The sequence below is a fragment of the Enhydra lutris genome, unplaced genomic scaffold, assembly GCF_002288905.1.
Source record: "Enhydra lutris kenyoni isolate GAN:26980312 unplaced genomic scaffold, ASM228890v2 scaffoldscaffold26, whole genome shotgun sequence".
In the NCBI taxonomy this organism is placed as follows: Eukaryota; Metazoa; Chordata; class Mammalia; order Carnivora; family Mustelidae; genus Enhydra; species Enhydra lutris.
The window spans coordinates 15,678,788-15,697,281 of NW_019154110.1; the positions used below are offsets into that span (position 1 = coordinate 15,678,788).

At 49.7% G+C, this 18,494-nt stretch overlaps 1 protein-coding gene across 1 annotated transcript in view; it reads right to left on the reverse strand.

Annotated features, from left to right (window-relative positions):
• Nucleotides 1-18,287, reverse strand: part of LOC111151371 (A-kinase anchoring protein 1) — a 37,144-nt gene extending 18,857 nt beyond the window's left edge. Inside the window, exon 1 of the mRNA XM_022509349.1 lies at nt 18,218-18,287. The gene's annotated coding sequence lies outside the window, so the exon portion shown is untranslated. The remainder of the gene's footprint in view (nt 1-18,217) is intronic.
• Nucleotides 18,288-18,494: the final 207 nt, after the last annotated feature.

The window sequence follows — 18,494 nt, forward strand, 5'->3', positions numbered from 1 at the left end:
GGAAGATCCTATCAATCCCTCCAGGTAGAAAGTTCAACGACACTCCTCACAACTTTAGATTCCAACAAAGAACCCCATTAGGTGTTCTCCCTTGTATCACTTAATCCTCAACCACCTGGTCTGGAATGTATTGCCATCATCAAGGTCAAAACAGCTCAGGGTCAGCAGGGCACCTGGGTGGCTTGATCGGTTAAGTGTTCCACTCAATCTCGGCTCAGGTCTCGATTCAGGGCCCTGGTCTCAAGCTTTGAGTTGGGCTCCATGTTGAGCGTGAAGCCTGCTTAATTAAAACAAAGAAAGAAAAAGCTCAAGCAGGGCACGTGGCTGGCTCAGTCAGTGGTGCATGCGACTCTTGACCTTGGAGTCATGAGTTAGAGCCCCATGTTGGGTATAGTTATTACTTAAATAAATAAGTACTTCAAAAATAAAAAAGCTCAAGGTCATATAGTCAAGGATTGGAAGTCAGGTTCTATTCCACGTCAAGTCTGGAACACACTAATGTGTCTGAGGAAATGAGGCAGCATATGGACCAAGGAAAGAGGGAGTTCATATTGCTCTTAAAACGTTATAACTATGACCTAAAAACCTCACACCTGCCATCTTAAAAAAAAAAAAAAAAATTCTAGGGGCGCCTGGGTGGCTCCGTGGGTTAAAGCCTCTGCCTTTGGCTCAGGTCATGTCCCAGGGTCCTGGGATCAAGTCCCACATCGGGCTCTCTGCTCAGCAGGGAGCCTGCTTCCCTTCCTCTTTCTCTGCCTGCCGCTCTGCCTACTTGTGATCTCTCTGTCAAATAAATAAATAAAAATCTTTAAAAAAAATAAAGAAAAAAATTCTGCATAGGCAAAGGCCTATATAAAAGTTCACTGGGGCATCATTTGAAACAAAGTTCTAGAGACTCACTGCTAAATATACTGCAGAATCCAAGGACATACCAGTGATAGAGAAGTAGGCTGATCTCCCATACAGATGTAGAAAAACAGCCGTGACAACAAAAATAAAAGCTGCAGACCACCATCCATGGAATGTCTACATCCGCATAATCCTACTGAAAAACCGGGAAGGATACAGGCCAAGCCTTCCAATTGTAGGAGAGGAGATGGTTTTGCACACGGATCCTGTATCCTATAAACTTACTGACCTCATTTATTAGTTCCAGTAGTTTTTTTCTTATCTGCTAACCTAAGATAAAAATCTCTTCCTTTTGGGGAGAGAGATTTAAACTGCTCTCTCTCAGCAGTTCTCCAACTCAGTGGCACCTTATCATCACTTGGGAAACTTTTAAAACCTCAAGGCCAAGGTGGCACCGAAATCAATTAAATCATAATCTCTGAGAGTGAGACCAAGGTACCAGGTTTTTTGGTTTGTTTGGCTGGGGGTGGGTGTTGTTTAATATTTTTCTATTTTTAAGTAATCTCTATACCCAACATTGGGCTTGAACTCACAACCCCAAGACAAACAGTTGCTCGTGCCACTGAGCGAGCCAGCCAGGTGCCCCCAACCCAGGTGATTCCAATGTACACTCAAGTTAGAGAATCACTTTCCTGAACAAAGTGCACAGCCTCGAAGAAGTGGTAGATGACATTAGAGTATTTTCTTTGCAGTCAAGGTCTTCCACATAAAAATAAAATCTGAGAAGGAACAGAGGCTTTGGGGGAAGGGTGTGCTCAGGATAAAGCAGTATGACTGTGATGTGGCCTACTGTCAGATCAGTCCCACCCAATAGGTAACAGGCAACAGGAAAAGTGTGGCTGGGATCTCAACCTGTGTTCTCCTCTTGCCAATTTAGATTCTGATTCCTTACTAACTAGTCAATCTCATTTCAGCAGGATTTATAGTTCTGATTCCCATGGTCTTCTACCAATTCTCTGATCTGAAGAACAAAATTCCATGGAATGGGGTAGAGAGGAAGATAAAGAATCCTAAGGTAGAACAACCTATAGAGGGCAGTCTCCTGTTTTAACAAAGGCACAAGGCCAAACTCAAATTGAGGTGTGCAAGGAGGGAGTTGCTACCCAAGATACAAACTGCCTCTCGAAAGAGCTGGGAGAAGCCCCCACCCCTTTGGTACTAGAAGTTGATCCTAAGGACCCAGCAGTTGACCCCGGTTCACCTCTGGAGATCCCAGGAATGGGCTATAAATCAGAAGCCCACACTCGAGCATACCCTCCCAGCCTGGCTTTGGTCCTACACCCTAATTGATCCACACTACAACGTACCCCCTTGCCTGCCCCCGACCCAGGTCACTGTTCCCCAGCCCCACTTCATCCCTTTTTCTCCCGGACCAGGTTCACATTGAGCACAGGACCAGTCACCTGGGGACACAACACTGCCCTGTAGTTTGGCAGGAGACCCTCACCACACACCCACCTAGCCCTCCCCACCCTGGCCCACTAGTATCCCAGAGATGGAGGCTCTGAGCCCCCAAACCCACCCTCCCCAGCCTTCTGCAGACAGTCAGCTGCAGCTACGTGGCTAATTACAGCTCAGGAAACCATTTCGGCACCATTTCCAAGCCAGATGCCTCCTGCTGTTGTGGCATGAAGGCCCCTGAGGTTCAACACTGGTACCCTGAGGCGGCATCACCCAACCCCAACCCAAAGAATAATGAATGCCCCACCTGGATCCCCAGTGCCCACCACTCTGCCCTCGGACTAGAGCTGGAGAGCCAGGAGACAGGACCCCTGCTCCTCCATGCAGACCTCTGGGGACAGGAACTACCCAACTGAAGTGCTCCTGCAACTTGAGGAAAGAGGTAGGAGATCCCCAGGCAGGAGAAGGCAGGCTTTGTTTTTTTCCTTGCTACCTGGGGACTGTGGTTAGACCTACCAGTCATCTCCACCAGGAACAGGCCCAAGAGCCTAGAGGATGAGCAGCCGGCCAGCCCAAAGGAGCCTTGCTGGGACTCACTGGAGGCACTGCTGCCCAGAGGCGCCGCTTGGGAGCACCTGGTGACTGAAGGCCCCACTTCCCGCAGTCCTGAGAAGTCCCTCCCTTCCTCAGCCCTTCACTTCCAAGACTCCTACCGGAGCCAATCTCACCTCAGTCAAACGGATTTCTTGTGAATCCGTACAGTGCCATTTTCCCTGCTTTACATGGTCTGATAGGCCTGGACAGGTGCTGAAGAGTCCCCTTGCCCTTCCTGAATTCTCAGACACAGCCGCCTTCACCCGCACATACACACGCAGGCCCACGTGCACAGGTGTGCACGCTTCAGCCTACCTGCCTTCTCTGGGAACAGACTCTCGAGTTACTCTCTTTGCCCCGGTTTTTGGGTTTTTGTTTTCTGTAAAAAACCCAAACTTCAAGATATAAGTGGCATTTAACACCATTGGTCTACAAGCCTTCACACTCACAGCTAACTGAAGGCACCACCTCCCCCAGGGACTCCCCCTCCAGAGGCCCCAGACACTCTGGCAAGCCAGAGAAAAGCCTTGCAGAAGGATGCAGAGCCCTGCCTGAGGGCTGGCAGGGAGAAGCCGCATCTGTTTTGAATCTGTTGGGATTAAATAGCTACCTGCTTATTTTTAGCAGGTCCGTTTGCCCGGGGATAGATGCATGCTGGCTGCCTGCCCAGCGGTCACACAGAGCCCAAGGCAGGCACGTGCTGCGGCCCCACAAAGCCTTAGGTTCACCTGCTCTGTCTGGGTTCTAAAAGGATTCCTTTCCTTCCTCCCAGAGGAACCTGCAGCTTCTCAGAAAAGCTTACCTCTGGAGAAGTAATGGCCTCACTCCCAGCACCGATGACCAACCCAGTTACTGCAGTCTAGAGCCTTCTGCTAAACAAGAAAATAAATTTCTGGGAACAGTACAAACTGTGGGTCCCAGTGACTAAGCCCCTTTGGCTGCAGTTATTGTGGGGAATAAAAGAGCTTCATGTAGCTGACTGATGGGAAAGCTGATCATCAATACAAGCACTTGGGAGCCGAGCGGCCACCAAGTCCAGTGCGGACCTGGGCCTGGTCAGTGAGGTCACATACACTCAGCAATCTAAACGGACTTTTATGTAATGCCCGCTCCAAGTGGAAATATGAATAAATCCATTATTCCAGGCCTATGTGTTCATATCACCAAAGACTCTCCCCAGGTGTTCAACCCAGTCCATCTCTAGAATGCTCAGCCCATCAAGTTGTTGCTGAAGGCCTTTTCCCCTTGAGGGGGTCTTCAAAGAACAGGAAACAGCCACATGATCCAGAACCTGAAGTCCAGGACTTGCTGCCACTGCCTTCAAAGAGCAGATGGCTGTGGGCCAGGTCAAGTCTCCCTCGCCCTCTCCCTTTCCCACTCCACCCCCACCAGTCAGCTAGAGGAAGACCCCACACACGGAGGTCTGTGCAAGACCACAAGAGGGCCTTTTGGTTTCTACAGGATGGGTTTACCTGACTCCTCATCAGGTTGAGGCTACACACATACATTCACTCATGTAATAATTCACACATAAATAGGTTTAAGTTGCTGTCAGGAAAAGACTCTGTCCACCAGAAGCTCACAACGCATACTGAAGAATCTGTGTGCGTCTCTCACACACCTGCACCAAGCTGAGCCCGATTTCAGAAACAGGCAAACAGAACCCAGACAAGATTGCCTCAGAGGCAGCCAGAATTTGCTCAGGTTGCAATGGTGGGTTACAGACATAAATTAAAGTTCTAAACCCAAGATGCCTTTGGGGATGGAAGGGAGAAGCAAGATCCAGACAGAGCAGAACAAGTCCTGGGAGCCAAAGCTGAAGAGCTGGTAGGGGGCCAGACAAAAGGAGTTTGACCTTTACTGTCAAGGCAACAGGAAGAAGAGGCAGCAGCTGAAACATGGCCAAAGCAGAGCAGGTCACAAGAGGCAAAGGCCCGGGTGATCTCCAAGTGGAGACTATCTGGCAGCTACTTACTCACTTGAAATGTGACCAGTGTAACTGAGAAACTGAATTTTAAAATTTTATTTAATATTTAAATTTAAATAGCCACATACAGCTGGTGGCTTCCTACAAGAAAGCGCAGTCCTAGAGGTGTTCCCAGCAGACCAGAAACAAACACAAGAGCTGGGTGAATGCTGTGAAAACCAAAGCCTACCTTGTTGGGCAGAGTCTGGTGCTGCCACTGAGGGTGAGGCTGATGGTAAGCTGGGCCACTCCCCCTCAGCAGCATGGCTGGGGCCTGGGAATCAGAGTGCTGGAGCCATGCCTCAGCGATGTAGCTCTCAGCCCAGCCCTGATGTTCAAACAGTTGTTACCTTCAACCGTAGGGGGGCTGTGTGGGCTGTGACTCATGCTGGCACCGTGAAGATTCCAAATTAGCTCACAGTGGGGCTGTGAGGTCCTGCCCCATACTTTCCCCCCCACCCTTCATTGTGATGGCCCCACAAAGCAGCCAGGTGAGGCACTGTGCCTGGCCCAGGCCCATTCCCTGTTCTCAGTAGATCAGCTATCCAGAAGTCACAGATCACTTCCTGGGCTGCTCTCCAGGAAACTGGAGGCTTAACCCAGTAGTGTCTGGGTGGGAACACCTGCTCAGTGAAGGTTTTTCCAGCCAAAATGGAGACCCAAAGCCCAATCCCAGGAACTCCAGGTTAAGAAAAGCCAGAAGCGAAAAATCCCCTCTCAGGACATGGTCTCAAATTAAGAGCTGTTTCTCCTCTAGATCAACTACAAATTAAACGAACTCCCAGTTTGGAAAACTTGGTAAAAAGGAGAACTCCATACAAAGGTGACATGCCCAGTCTCCCTCACTCTGCTGACAGAACACTTGACAGGTCCAGTCTCATTAGGTTTCAAATGATAAAGGGGAGATGGGGGGAAATCAACATTTTCTACAAAGGTCTTCCCACTGCTTCATGGGGGGGGTAGGAATGCAGCTTTCACATGGTTGTCACATCCATCCTGTCCCTTATTCCCAGCTCTTGGCCACCAGATTGCTTTACCAGTAAATTCTGACAGATTTCTGAGGGTAGTGATAAAGCAGGTGCCAGGGAAGTATTCCCAGGTACACAGAGTTCCCAATCATGACCACGGAACACTACCCAAGACTGCCCGAAAGATAGGACTGATAGGTTCTGACAACAATCTTACCCAAAAAAGCTAATGAAGAAGACACACACCTTCAGAAGGAATCAGAAAAGACCGTGTAAGGCAAGCAGACCTTCACACCATCACCTCAGGTAGGCAAAGCAACAGGTAAGACAATGATTTCCCAAATGGCAGATAGTGGAATATGACCAACTCAGAAATCACATAAAGGCCTAAGGTCATTTCCACCCAACAAATATTTATGGGCACCTACAGGGTACAAAGCACAGCAGAACACAGAAATGAAACAGACAGACTGTACTTTTGAGGCACTTTAAAGTCTGTTTCTTTGGGGGCAAAAAAAAACAAAAACAAAAAACAATGACCTTCTTCAGTGGGCCTCTTGGTGCCACCATCTGCCACTGACCAACTGACAACTTTGGTCCAAGAGTCAGGCAAGTATCCTAGCTGGGGCTGGGGACAAACAGAAATGAGGCTGCCAGTTTCCACAGATTAGAATGTTCCAATGTCCCGGGGTGGAGAGGTTGTCAGTTTGAACACCAGCACTGTGAAAGCCAAGAGGGCTTGCTTGGGTTGTCCCATTCAATACGTAGACTTTCATTCCATACCCTTTCTCCTCACTACCCGACGTCCAATCCAGATCCCCTCTCACTGAAACTATTCCATAAAGTGAAGCCAGATAACTCGGCTGGCATGGTGAAAGGACTGTGGGCACCTCGTTGTCTTTGCTGACTTCCCACCAAGTCTTCAGCCACACCCCAAACCCATCCCTTCAAAAGAACTTGTCCTTGAACATGAATCAACTTGCTTCTAGTTGGCTGCCCACCCTCCCCCATTTTTTCCTCAGCAAGCTCCTGAAGACAAGACACCAAGACACCTTGTCCACCAAGACAAGGGAGTAATCCAAGAAAGGAGGGGGACACCCATCCACAAAGCAACACAAAAGAAGGGAAGAATGGATTCCCAGGATGAAGGGGAAGCAGAGTCAGGGACAAGGGTGCCTCCCAGGAACAGCATGAACAGCTGAGAACCTGCTGTGTTTAAGCATAATGAGGTACTCAACTATGGCCAAGGCTCAGTGAGGAGCTGGAGATCAAGTGAGACATAGACAATGGAGGTAAAGAAACACAGGAAATGAACTAGGAGAGGAAAGGTGGGGGGGGTGGATACAAGAAAGGAAATAGGGAAAACCAAGAACTTTGAGGCCATAAGCAATATTTACATCATAATGTACACTTAACAGCAGCTTGACTAGAAGTTGTGCTAGCTACCCCCATGCCAAGAAGATGAGGGGAGAAAAAAAGTGTAGGAATGAGCCAAGTCCTTACCTTCCAAAGTAGAAAAACAATCACGTAATATTTAAAAAAAAAATTTTTTTTTAAAGGAAGAAAGAAAGCAAAGAAAAGCATCCCACCTAGAAATACAGATGTAAATGGCAAGGAGGACAGCCTAGAAGAATTGAGGGCAGCTGCCTCTAAAGGAGAGGACTGGTCAAGGAACACTCAGAAGAAAGGGCTGTTCTTTCAAAGAGTAACTGTGTATAACTTGTGTATCAAATCTTTCTACCAGCAGTGCTTTGATAGAACAAAAAATATATTCTTGGGCACCTGGGTGGCTCAATCAGTTAAGTAACTGCCTTTGGCTCAGGTCATGATCCCAGTGTCCTGGGACTGAGTCCTGCATCAGGCTCCCTGCTCAGCAGGGAGTCTCCTCCCTCTCCCTCTGCAGCTCCCCCTGCTTCTGCTCCCTCTCTCTAATAAATAAAATGTTTTTTTTTTTAATTCTTAACTATTAAATAGCAAGAGATGCTCTATTACCATAGATTTTTTTTCTTTTTTTGAAGATTTTATTTATTTATTTGACAGAGAGAGACAGCAAAAGACAGACTACAAGCAGGGAGAGTGGAAGAGAGAGAAGCAGGCTTCCCCTTGAGCAGGGAGCGGGATGCAAGGCCTGATCCCAGGACCCTCCTGGAACATGACTGGAGCTGAAGGCAGACGCCTAACGACTGAGCCACCCAGGCGCCCCTCTATTACCACAGACCTTTAGGATTCTTGTTAACCAGTATAGCCTGTAGTGTCAACTCTATGTACAAACTTGGATTGCTTTAATTTTCCCGTAGTTGACGTCAATTCTGCTTCAGAGCCCCCGAACTGCCCTGCCAGTATGACAGCAGTAACCACAAGAGCAGGGGCTTTAGTGACGACGGCAAGATCCTCCAGCACTAAGGTACTGGGGCTCCCCACCCTCTTGAGGTCTAAACCAGCATCAGGCAGCAGGACCCCTCAGGGTTAGTCGTTGAATAAAGCTTTTAATTCCCACAGTCAGCCAGGTCCAGTGGAGGGGGCTGAGGAGGTGGAAAGAGCCCTCAGAAAGCAAAGGTAGCGGGAGGGGTAGGCAGTCACATTTCAGAGAAGACGCTGTGAAGATACAGCGACCCAATAGCATAAACCTGCAGCCTTGCAAGGGTGTTCAGGGAACGGAGCCTAAGCACCCCTTGTAGATAACAAATTAACTATATTCCTGTGCATCTGGAAGGGTACTAGTGGAGTTAGTCGCTCAGTCACGTGCTCTGTAGTTTAGACGAGGAACCCAGGTCGAGAAGAGCTGGGTTAAGTACGCCTGGCAGAGGGAGCTTCAGACAGAATGGTCAGGGAACGCCTCTCCAAAGGTGGCAGCAGAGCTGGAACAGTGAGGGGTAGCCGTGCCAAGATCTGGGAGGACAGGGAAAGGAGAGGCAAGAAAGTTCCAGGCAGGGAGAACATGTGCCAAAGTACCAAGGCAGGAACACACTTGGCTGACTCCAGGGACAGCAAGAAGTGGGGAGAGGAAGAGGAGGTCGAAGGGCTGCTGCCGGAGAAATCGCTCTCCACCATCACCCAGCTGAAGCTGTGCTGAAGGTCAAGAACCTGGAGGGACAGGTTCACCCAACTTCCTCCAGAGAGGAGAACGGACTTGCTCAGCTCAAAAAGCCAAGGGGCTACAGTTTCTTTTCGTTTCTTTTTAAAATTTTTTGAGTGATGCAGTTTTGAATTTTATTTTTTTAAGAGTATTTATTTATTTGAGAGAGAGAGAGAGAGAGAGAGAGCATGAGGGGGGTGAGGGGCAGAGGGAGAAGCAGACTCTCCACCAAGCAAGGAGCCCAACGCAGGGCTCAATCCCAGGTCCCCGGGATCATGACCTGAGCCGAAGGCAGACACTTAACTGACTGAGCCACCAGGCATCCCTTGATTTTTATTTTTGAAGTTTTATTTAAATAATCTCTACAGGGGCGCCTGGGTGGCTCAGTGGGTTAAAGCCTCTGCTTTCAGCTTGGGTTGTGATCTCGGGGTCCTGGGATCGAGCCCCGCATTGGGCTCTCTACTCAGCGGGGAGCCTGTGTCCCCCTCTTTCTGCCTGCCTCTGCCTACTTGTGATCTCTTGTTTGTCAAATAAATAAATTAAATCTTTATAAATGAATAAATTATCTCTACACCCAACACGGGGTTCGAACTCACAACCCTGAGGTCAAGTTGCATGCTCTTCCAGCTGAGCCAGCTAGGTGCCCCTATAGTTTCTTAATTAATAAATAGAAGCAAATTCTGGAATCTATTTCAGAAATACAGTGCCTTTCTGGCTGGTAGATTAGGTACACACTACATGATCCAATAGGGGCTCACTTTCTACTTGGGAGTTCTCAGCAAATGCATTTGCCAGGAAGCCCTGGGGTCACACCACTCATTGGCCTTGGAGCCAATGCTAGGCCCTCACCCTAGCACCCCCCACAACTCCACCAGATGAATCTGTTCCAAGAAGGCAGTCCAGCCCCAGGGAGCAGATGGGAATGGAGGCACGCATGCGCGCGTGCGCACACACATACACACACGCACGCACCCCTTGCTACTTCTTTGAATCAGACTTTGCAAAAACAACCTCGGTCTCCAGCCAACATAAACCATAGGCAACAGAGGGCCTTATACGGCTTGAAGGTTTCTTAATCAGAAAAAGATAGATGGGCTGGAGTTGGCAGCTCCAAGTTAGAGGATAGGAGGAACAGAAAAAAGGGGGAGAAGGCAGGATGGTGGTGAGGAGCAGAATTCATCAAACTCCTTCATATCTCTTCAGCTTCTGTAGCCCCCCAGTGAGAATTCCTAGTAAGGGGCATGGCTCTTACTGCCTCTTGTTTTGTTTTGGTTTTTAAGCCAGAAGACGCCAGTAATCAAAGCTGCCAACAGAACCACAGTTTGACAGACTTTTTAGTGTCTGTGTGGAGGACCGCTTTTGAGTCAGGTGACTTCCCATGAAAGTGGGATAATGTCATTTTCAGAGAAACTGGCCACTAGGGCAGTAAGAGGTCCTAAAACCAGGGAGTTCCCTGACTCCGGGCTGCCTCTGCCACAGATCCAGAACAGAAAAGGCAGCCCCAGGGAACTTTTAGGCAACTACCACCCCACACACACCCCACAAGAGTTTTTAGGGTGACTTTATTCTCCTCACCACCCCGCCCCCCACACTGACTGGGAGACCGCAGCAGCGTCCACACCAGGACCTGCTTGTATGCTGAAACCACATGTACTTGGCCTTCCTAAAGGATGCCACATGCTAAAAATAGCACACAGCACAAGCTTGGCTGGGTGGGCCTCACCAAAGTCAAAGGACAAAGCAAGGAGGTTATTCTCAGCACAGCCTTTTCTCATCAGAGCTCAAGGCACATCAGGGTGCAGGCCTCCTTCCAAGGCAGCTCGGGAAGTCACTCCTACTCCTTTCTCTGTGGAGGGACAGGAAGGAGGTCTACGGAAGACTGAACTGGCCTTCAGATCCATCGTCCCAGGCCAAGGCTACAGGAGACAGCGTAGGGGTGGCAGTGCAGCATGCTGAGGATTAGGCTTGAACAGATCTGTGCCTCCTCTGGCAGAGACAGACCAGGCTACTCCTAGGTGACAGCCAGTTGAGGGCTCAGTGCTGGGTCTCATGACCTCCATGTGAGGTCCCACAGGCCGCATTATTATGAGCCAAGGAACGACCGACTTGAGGTTGTCTTTTCAGCCAGGTGACTGAACTACACCAGAAGTCTGCAGAGCCATTTCCAGGCCCTAAGGCACAGCTGCCTAGCCTACAAGTCTGTCTTAGTCACACTCATCATTTGTGCCACTCAAAGGCACTGGACAGTTGCATAACTTGGAGCTAAAACCTGACTTTGGAAAGACAAGAGCATTAGAGTAGGATCCTGAACTTCAGTTTCCCATAAAATGAAAATATCCTGCAAAATGGGTTACAAATACCTCCACAGGGCTGTTAATGAGGCTGATGACTCAAAACACTGAAGAGCTTGACTGTTTGTGGGATACATCATTTCAATCTTAGGAACCCAGTTTTATTTTCCAGATGAGGATGGAACAGTAACAGGGCAGTAAGAAACTGTCTCTAAGCATGCAGCTAGAGAGAGAACCCTCACTTAAGTGCAAAGCAGCCCTGTGTCCCCAGGTCGGCTTAGTTTTCTGAGGGCCTCAGCTCCCTCACACGTAAAGGAGAAATACTTTACCTCCTAGGATTGAGATAAAATAAAAAGGGAACATAGCTGACTCTCGAACATGGGTTTGAATTGCATGGGTCTGCTTCCATGCAGATTTTGGGATGTAGTACATTACCATAAATGTTTTCTCTTCCTTATGATTTTCTTAATAACATTTTCTTTTCTCTAGCTTACTTTTTTGGTAAGAATACAGTAGAGAACACACACAACATACAAAATATGTGTTCATTGACTGCTATGTTCCCGTAAAGCCTCCATTGGCCTGTTAGTCTATTAGTTCAGCTTCTGGGGAGTCAAAGTGATTTTTTTTTTACTGCACGGGATGGGATGGGGTGGTGCGGCTGGTGCCCCTAACCCCCATGTCATTCAAGGGTCACTGTAGTTTGGAAAAAAAAAAAAAAAACAACCCTAAGATGCCAGGTGTACAGTAGATTCTGTATCCTATGCTGGCTGGGTCTGGGACAAGAGAGCTCTCACATTATATGCCAGTCTAGCAGGGTTCAAACTAGGCATGCCCAAGACTGGATGAGAGGGTATCTGGAAGTAAAGCTCACTCCCCAGAGCTTGCCCACACCTACACTTCAGGACCCCCACTGTGGCCCAACCTCCCCCAATGGCTTCATAAAAACAGGCCTCCTAACACCCAGATGGATTGGAGAGGCAGAATGAAAAGGACATTTGTTTGTAAGGTGCCTGCAAATCTGGTCCAGCCTTGGTCCCACAGTGGGATCCTATGGGAAGTCACCAGGTGGGTGAGTGAAGGGCCAAGTAGCAAATTCACAATGAGCAAAGGCCTCAGACAACCAGCAAGGGCCTTTAAGATAATAAATAAGTTTTCAAACCAAAACAGCTTTCTGAGGGCTTAGCATCTGCCTCTCCCGTTTTGCGCTCCCATCCCCAGCCTCCTTACTATGTTCTTCTCTAGAACCATTTCTTAATTGATCACTGCCCTCCAAACTGGCAAACCAAAACCTGTTGAACACACCATACAAAGAGCTGATAAATGTCACCAAAACTGTGGATTCGTGGACTCTAGAGAGGACTAAGCCCAAACATGTGATGCTTTACAAGGTGAGACAATTAAGCTTTTACAGTTGGCCCAAAGCTAAGACCAGCACTGTCCAACGTTACCTTCCGTGATGGTGAAAATGTTCTAAAGCCTGCCCTGTCCAATACTGGCCACATGAAGATACTGAGCACTTGAAATGAGACTAATGTTACCAAGGAATGGGTTTTTAAATTGTATTTAATGCTTAGAAGTTTTTGTTGTTGTTATTGTTTTTTAAAAGATTTTATTTATTTGACAGAGAGAGAACGAAAGCAGGGGGACACACCAGAGGGAAGAGAGGGAGAAGCAGGCTCCCTCCTGAGCAAGGAGCCCAACTTGGGGCTGGATCCCAGGACGCTGGAACCACAACCCAAGCCAAAGGCAGATGCTTAACAACTGAGCCACCAGGTGCCCCTAATGCTTAAAAGTTTAAATTGAAGCAGACACGCATCACTGGTTGCCACCCTACAGGACAAGGCAGCTCTAGACCCTCTCCCCTAAGGGTAGGTTTAGGAGATAAGAATAGAAATTAATAAAAAATAGTAATAATAAACAAGAGGTGCCTGGCTGGCTCAGTCAGAGGAGTATGCAACTCTTGATCTTTGGGTCGGGAGCTCAAGCCCCATGTTGGGTATAGTGCTTACTTACATAAATTAAAAACTTTTAAAAATATAGCACTGTAGGACGCCTGGGTGGCTCAGTTGGCTGGACGACTGCCTTCGGCTCAGGTCATGATCCTGGAGTCCCGGCATCGAGTACCGCATCGGGCTCCCAGCTCCATGGGGAGTCTGCTTCTCTCTCTGACCTCCTTGCTCATGCTCTCTCTCACTGTCTCTCTTTCAAATAAATAAATAAAATCTTTAAAAAAAAATATATATAGCACTGTAGCATCGAAAAGCTAAGAGAACTTGAGATGCACTTAAAACAGTGGACTATGGCTTTTTTTGGAGGGGGGGGCTTTGACTTACACTATCCACAAAGCCATGCTTCCTAGCCCAAACACATCCCTGCCCATACACACCCCTGCAGGTAAATCCACCCTGCAGTATCCCAGAGGCACTCTAAGGAGCAGAATCTGAACACTCTTGACTGATGTTGATCAACCCTCCTTTTACCAGCTGAAGAAACTGAGACCCCAGAAGGGTCTAGAGCCACTGCCAGGTTTCAGTCCTGAAAGCTGTCGTCGTCCCACCGCCCCCCCCACCCCCGTCCTCATCCCTCAAACCAGGGCTCTTGCCAGCTAAACCCAGGGTTGAAACAATTCTCATTCCTAGGTCCTCAGCCTTTGCATTTTGACTTCCACAACTCACCTGGGGCTCTGCTTTGTTCCTGAATGCTATGGGCCTCAGTAACACGGGGCTGAGTGAAGGCAGGCAGCCAGTCTTACCAGATGGGGACAGAGTGTTTACTACCAACTGCTGTAAACTACCAAACTGAGCTGTAGAAATATCCAAATGGCCAGGATTTGGACAGAAAGAAGACCACTCAGCAGGAGGAAAAGAAAGTTAAGGAAAAGGACACCTTGAAAGCTACTTATTACTGAAAGCCAGTCTTCAAAATGCTGCATGATAACATACACTCCTTCACTCCAACAATCTGCTTAGAAAGCAACAGAAAGATTAGGAGAAAAGCCCACGGATTTGACTATTCCTTGGTTCTTCTCACAAAAGCCCTCCAGAGGACCTAGTTTAAGCACAAAGCCATACTTGTCGGTATCTCTGCCCCTCAATCTGTATTTATACTAGCCATTGAAAAAATCCCAATTGACCTCCAGCATCACCCTCCTCAATTGTACTCAGAGGTGTGAGGATTAAAGGATCAAGGAGGTGTTTGCATGTAACTCTCCCAGCACAAGACAGTAACTGTCAAGGAAAAGGCATCCTCTAATTTATAGTTCCCACATCCCCACCAGCTACCTCTTCAGCCAGATTCTGTCCCACTCAAGACACTGCCATTGATCCTGTTTTCCACAACCCAAGTATAAAATCAGGTATTGGAGCCAGCAGAGCTGCTCTGTGGAGCGCCACAAACAATGGGTATTTCATGTTAAATGATCATAAAGGTGAAACCTGCATGAAGCATTACACCAGAAAGGGCTGTGGAAAAAAAAAAAGAACTTGCCTTAGAAAGCCAAGGTTAGGATTTAAATACATCCCACGCAGATTAGCAGCTCAAACCACAGGAGAGGATTTCAGTGGGACAAGAGGCCCAGAGGACCCCTGCCTCCCCAGAGCAGAGGAAAACAGAATGGCAAACAGAAGGTGGCTTACTCATACACAAAATTGACTTCCTTACAAAAGCACAGCAGACCAAGCTACAGAGAGGTCCTCTCCTTCTACACGCACAGCGAAGATTAGGAAGGAGTGGCCTGGGGAGAATGGGCAGGAAGGCACCAGCTGGCCAGGCACATGGGGTGCCCACTCCTCAAAACCCTGAAACGTGTACTCAACCAAATCATGTGGCTTCAGGCTAGAGCCAGGAGGCTGGGAGCAGTGTGGGGAAACCAATTTGCTTTCCTTCCAACCAAGTATCCAGGTCAGAGGCTACCGAGGAGGGGTATCTTTAATAGAATCCAAATCACTCCAGTGATTCAAGAGAAATTAACGTTAATCTCAGAGATTCTTTAGGAGGAGAAAAAAAGCAATGCTTGAACAGCCATCATGAACCAGGCACAATGCCCAGTCTAAAATATAATCTCAATCTGTCTTTAGGATGAGGGGGAACACTGTAAAGGCTAAAACTAGTCTTCACCCACAAACGAGGGCTATGGCCAGGCCTGGGTCCAACACCCACAAATAATTTAGATTACCAGCTACAGCAAAACAGACTGCTTTAAAATATTGATGTTCAGCAACCTTACACCAGAGCCACATCCACCTGGCATCTGAGCAGGTCCCGTTGACAGCAGACACCTTTGTGCTCACCCTACAGGGGCCAGGAGTTGCTGTACTTCCTAGAAAATGGCTGGGTGGAGGAAAGGATATTCATACAAAAGGCTCTAGGGACCAAGATCCGTGTCACTCAAGGGCTTAGATGGGATCTATTATCTGCAAATTTTGGGCCATCGCCTAGCAATGTGCATGACAAAGGAGCCAGTTTAATCCAGGTAGGCACCGAGGCTTCAGTGATTTGCATATCTGTAGGATCAAAAAGCCCTCTCTGATCCTAGAGCCATATTTCCTCTGAGAATACACCCCAGAATTACTTCCCAGAACCCACAAAACTAGTTAAGAGGTGGAAGAGGTGGGCGCCTGGGTGGCTCAGTGGGTTAAAGCCTCTGCCTTCGGCTCAGGTCACGATCCCAGGGTCCTGGGATCGAGCCCCACATCGGGCTGTCTGCTCCGCAGGGAGCCTACTCCCTCTTCTCTCTCTCTGCCTGCCTCTCTGCCTACTTGTGATCTCTGTCTGTCAAATAAATAAATAAAATCTTAAAAAAAAAAAAGAGGTGGAAGAGGTTAAAGTTCAACACAAAAGCCCCCCCAAAACATAATTTCACTTGTTCCCAGTACTCAGAACGTTTTTTTAAGTTTTATTTTTTAGTAATCTCTACACAATGTGGAACTCAAACTCACAACCCCCAAATCAAAACTCGCATGCTTTACTCACTGAGCCAGCCAGGCGCCCCTCAGAAATTTTTTTTTTTTAAGATTTTATTCATTTGACAGAGAGATCGTAAGTAGGCAGAGAGTCAGGCAGAGAGAGAGGAGGAAGCGGGCTCCCCACTGAGCAGAAATCGCGATGCGGGGCTCGATACCAGGACCCTGAGACCACAACCCGAGCAGAAGGCAGAGGCTTTAACCCACTGAGCCCCAGGCGCCCCCAGAAAATATTAAATAATCAGCAGGTGAACTACTTGAATGCCAGAAACAAAGAAATGTGAAAAATGATCAAATCATGCTCATGCTATCATCTATCCACTCATTTCAAAGGTGCTCTGTGCCTTTAAGAGCAAAGGGGATGGGTGGTGCTTACTAAGAGTCCAAGCTTTGCTTTCTGAATAGTTTAAAAAAAAACACAACAAACTAATTTGAGAAGCACTTGGTTACAAGAACACAGTAAGGTTACCAGTTGCTAGAGTTAACAGCTTTTTGTGAATGGTGTTCCTTGATCAGTAATTGCGACAAAGGGGGGAGGGGGGAAGGGATTAGGAAACCAACAGATATGACCATACCAGGTGTCAAGCAGCCCAGATTCCCCTGCGAGAGATAAATTTAAACACAAAGTAGCCTAGACTTCAGTAGGGAAAAGATAGTTGGCTTAACCTAATTGCTCTGCCCATACCCACTACCCGGCTGTAGCGGCCTTCACTAACACCTGGGGTGAAGAGCACCGGGTTTCTGTTAGCTGCTGCCGAGCGGGAGGAAGGCACCAGCCAACCTCCGCATCTCTGCAGGAGAGATCTCGAAAGGCCCAGGGGTTCCAGCAGTCCCGGGTCTGTTCGACACCGCCCACCATCAACAGTGCCTTTCCTTCTCTAAGCCTCCCTCCGAGGTGGGGGGATAGGGAGGGACTGTACCTTAGGGCACAACGGAACTGGTGAGAGCCTGCCCCGAGGCGTTCAGACCACAGTCTTCCCAAGCCCATTTTGACCCATAACCCCGAAACTAGCGTGGTCCCTCCACACCGCGGGCCGGGGGGGGGGGCGGTGGTGCAGGCGGAGTGTGACACGTGACCCACGCGCCCCGGGGCATGAAGTCAGCGGGCACTACGGCCAGGACAGCCTCCACCTCTCCCGACACCCTTGAAGGGGCTGCATATGCTAATCCTCTCGAGAGACACCAAGCCCTTGACCTCAGGGCCCTAATTCGGTTCCAAAGGTCCCTGCCCCAAAACCAACCGTTCCAATCACCACGGTGCCCTAGCCCATCCTCCGCGTTCCGCAAATCAACCCTCTTCCCAGGTTCGCCGAACTGAACTCCCAGGGGCTAGGCTACCTGCACGGGTTTGCCACCACCGTGCCTGGGTGGGGAGCAACCCAGTGCGAGCTTAAAGGGCCCAGAAGTTGGATACGGTTCCTGAAGTGACCATTTCAACTCCAGCCCTTCAGGAGGAAGAAAGGGGTGCCCGTGGGCCTCGGGGCAACTCCTCGCCCTTACGAGCGCCTGGCCCTGCCCACAGCCCGCCCCGCCGCCGCCTCTCCCAGTTCCCACTTGGGTACACACGACCTTTGAAAAGTAAACGCGTGTGGGGTTGGGCGACCTTGGGTGGGACGCGCTCGGGTCTGTCTCACGGGAGGGAGTGCACGCTCGGGGAAAGTTAAGCCGCAGAGGGGTGCCCCGGGCGTCGCGTCCTCGCCTCCCTACCCCCTGAGGGCTGTGACGCCCGTGGGGGGCACCATGCGGCCGCAGGCCATGGCTCCAGCCGCGCACACGCGACCTGTCAGCAGGAGCCCGCGGGCAGACAACCCCGGCGGGGGAGGAAGAGGGGGCGCGCAGGCGACGACAGCGAAAGGGCCTGCTTGACAGCAGGCGATGGCCGGATCCCCTCCTCAGGCTCTCGGCTTCCGCAGCCTAGCGCCTCCGGGACACCTGGAGCGCGCGTCGCACACCGCACCTGCACCCTAGACTCCCCGCGCCCGACGGCGCCGCCCTCGGGGGCCTGGCAGGTGGTCCTCGTGCCAGCCGCCCAGGCGGCCCCAACTCACCAGGTCCTCGGCGACAGTCGGGATGCAGAGTCCTCGCCCGCCGCCGCCCCCCCCCACCCCCGGGCCCAGCAGCCCAGCCCCGCTGCGCTGCGGCCGCTCCCCCACGTGCTTGCCCAGGCCGGAGGAACACAGAGACATTAAATACTGAGGACGCGCAGCTACGTGCCCACTGCGCGACGCAAGGCCCCGCCCCCCGCCCTGGTGCCCCGCGCCGCCCCACTCACCTGCGCGTGCGCGCCGCCTGCCTCTCCCGCCCGCGCTTCTCCCAGCTGCGCCA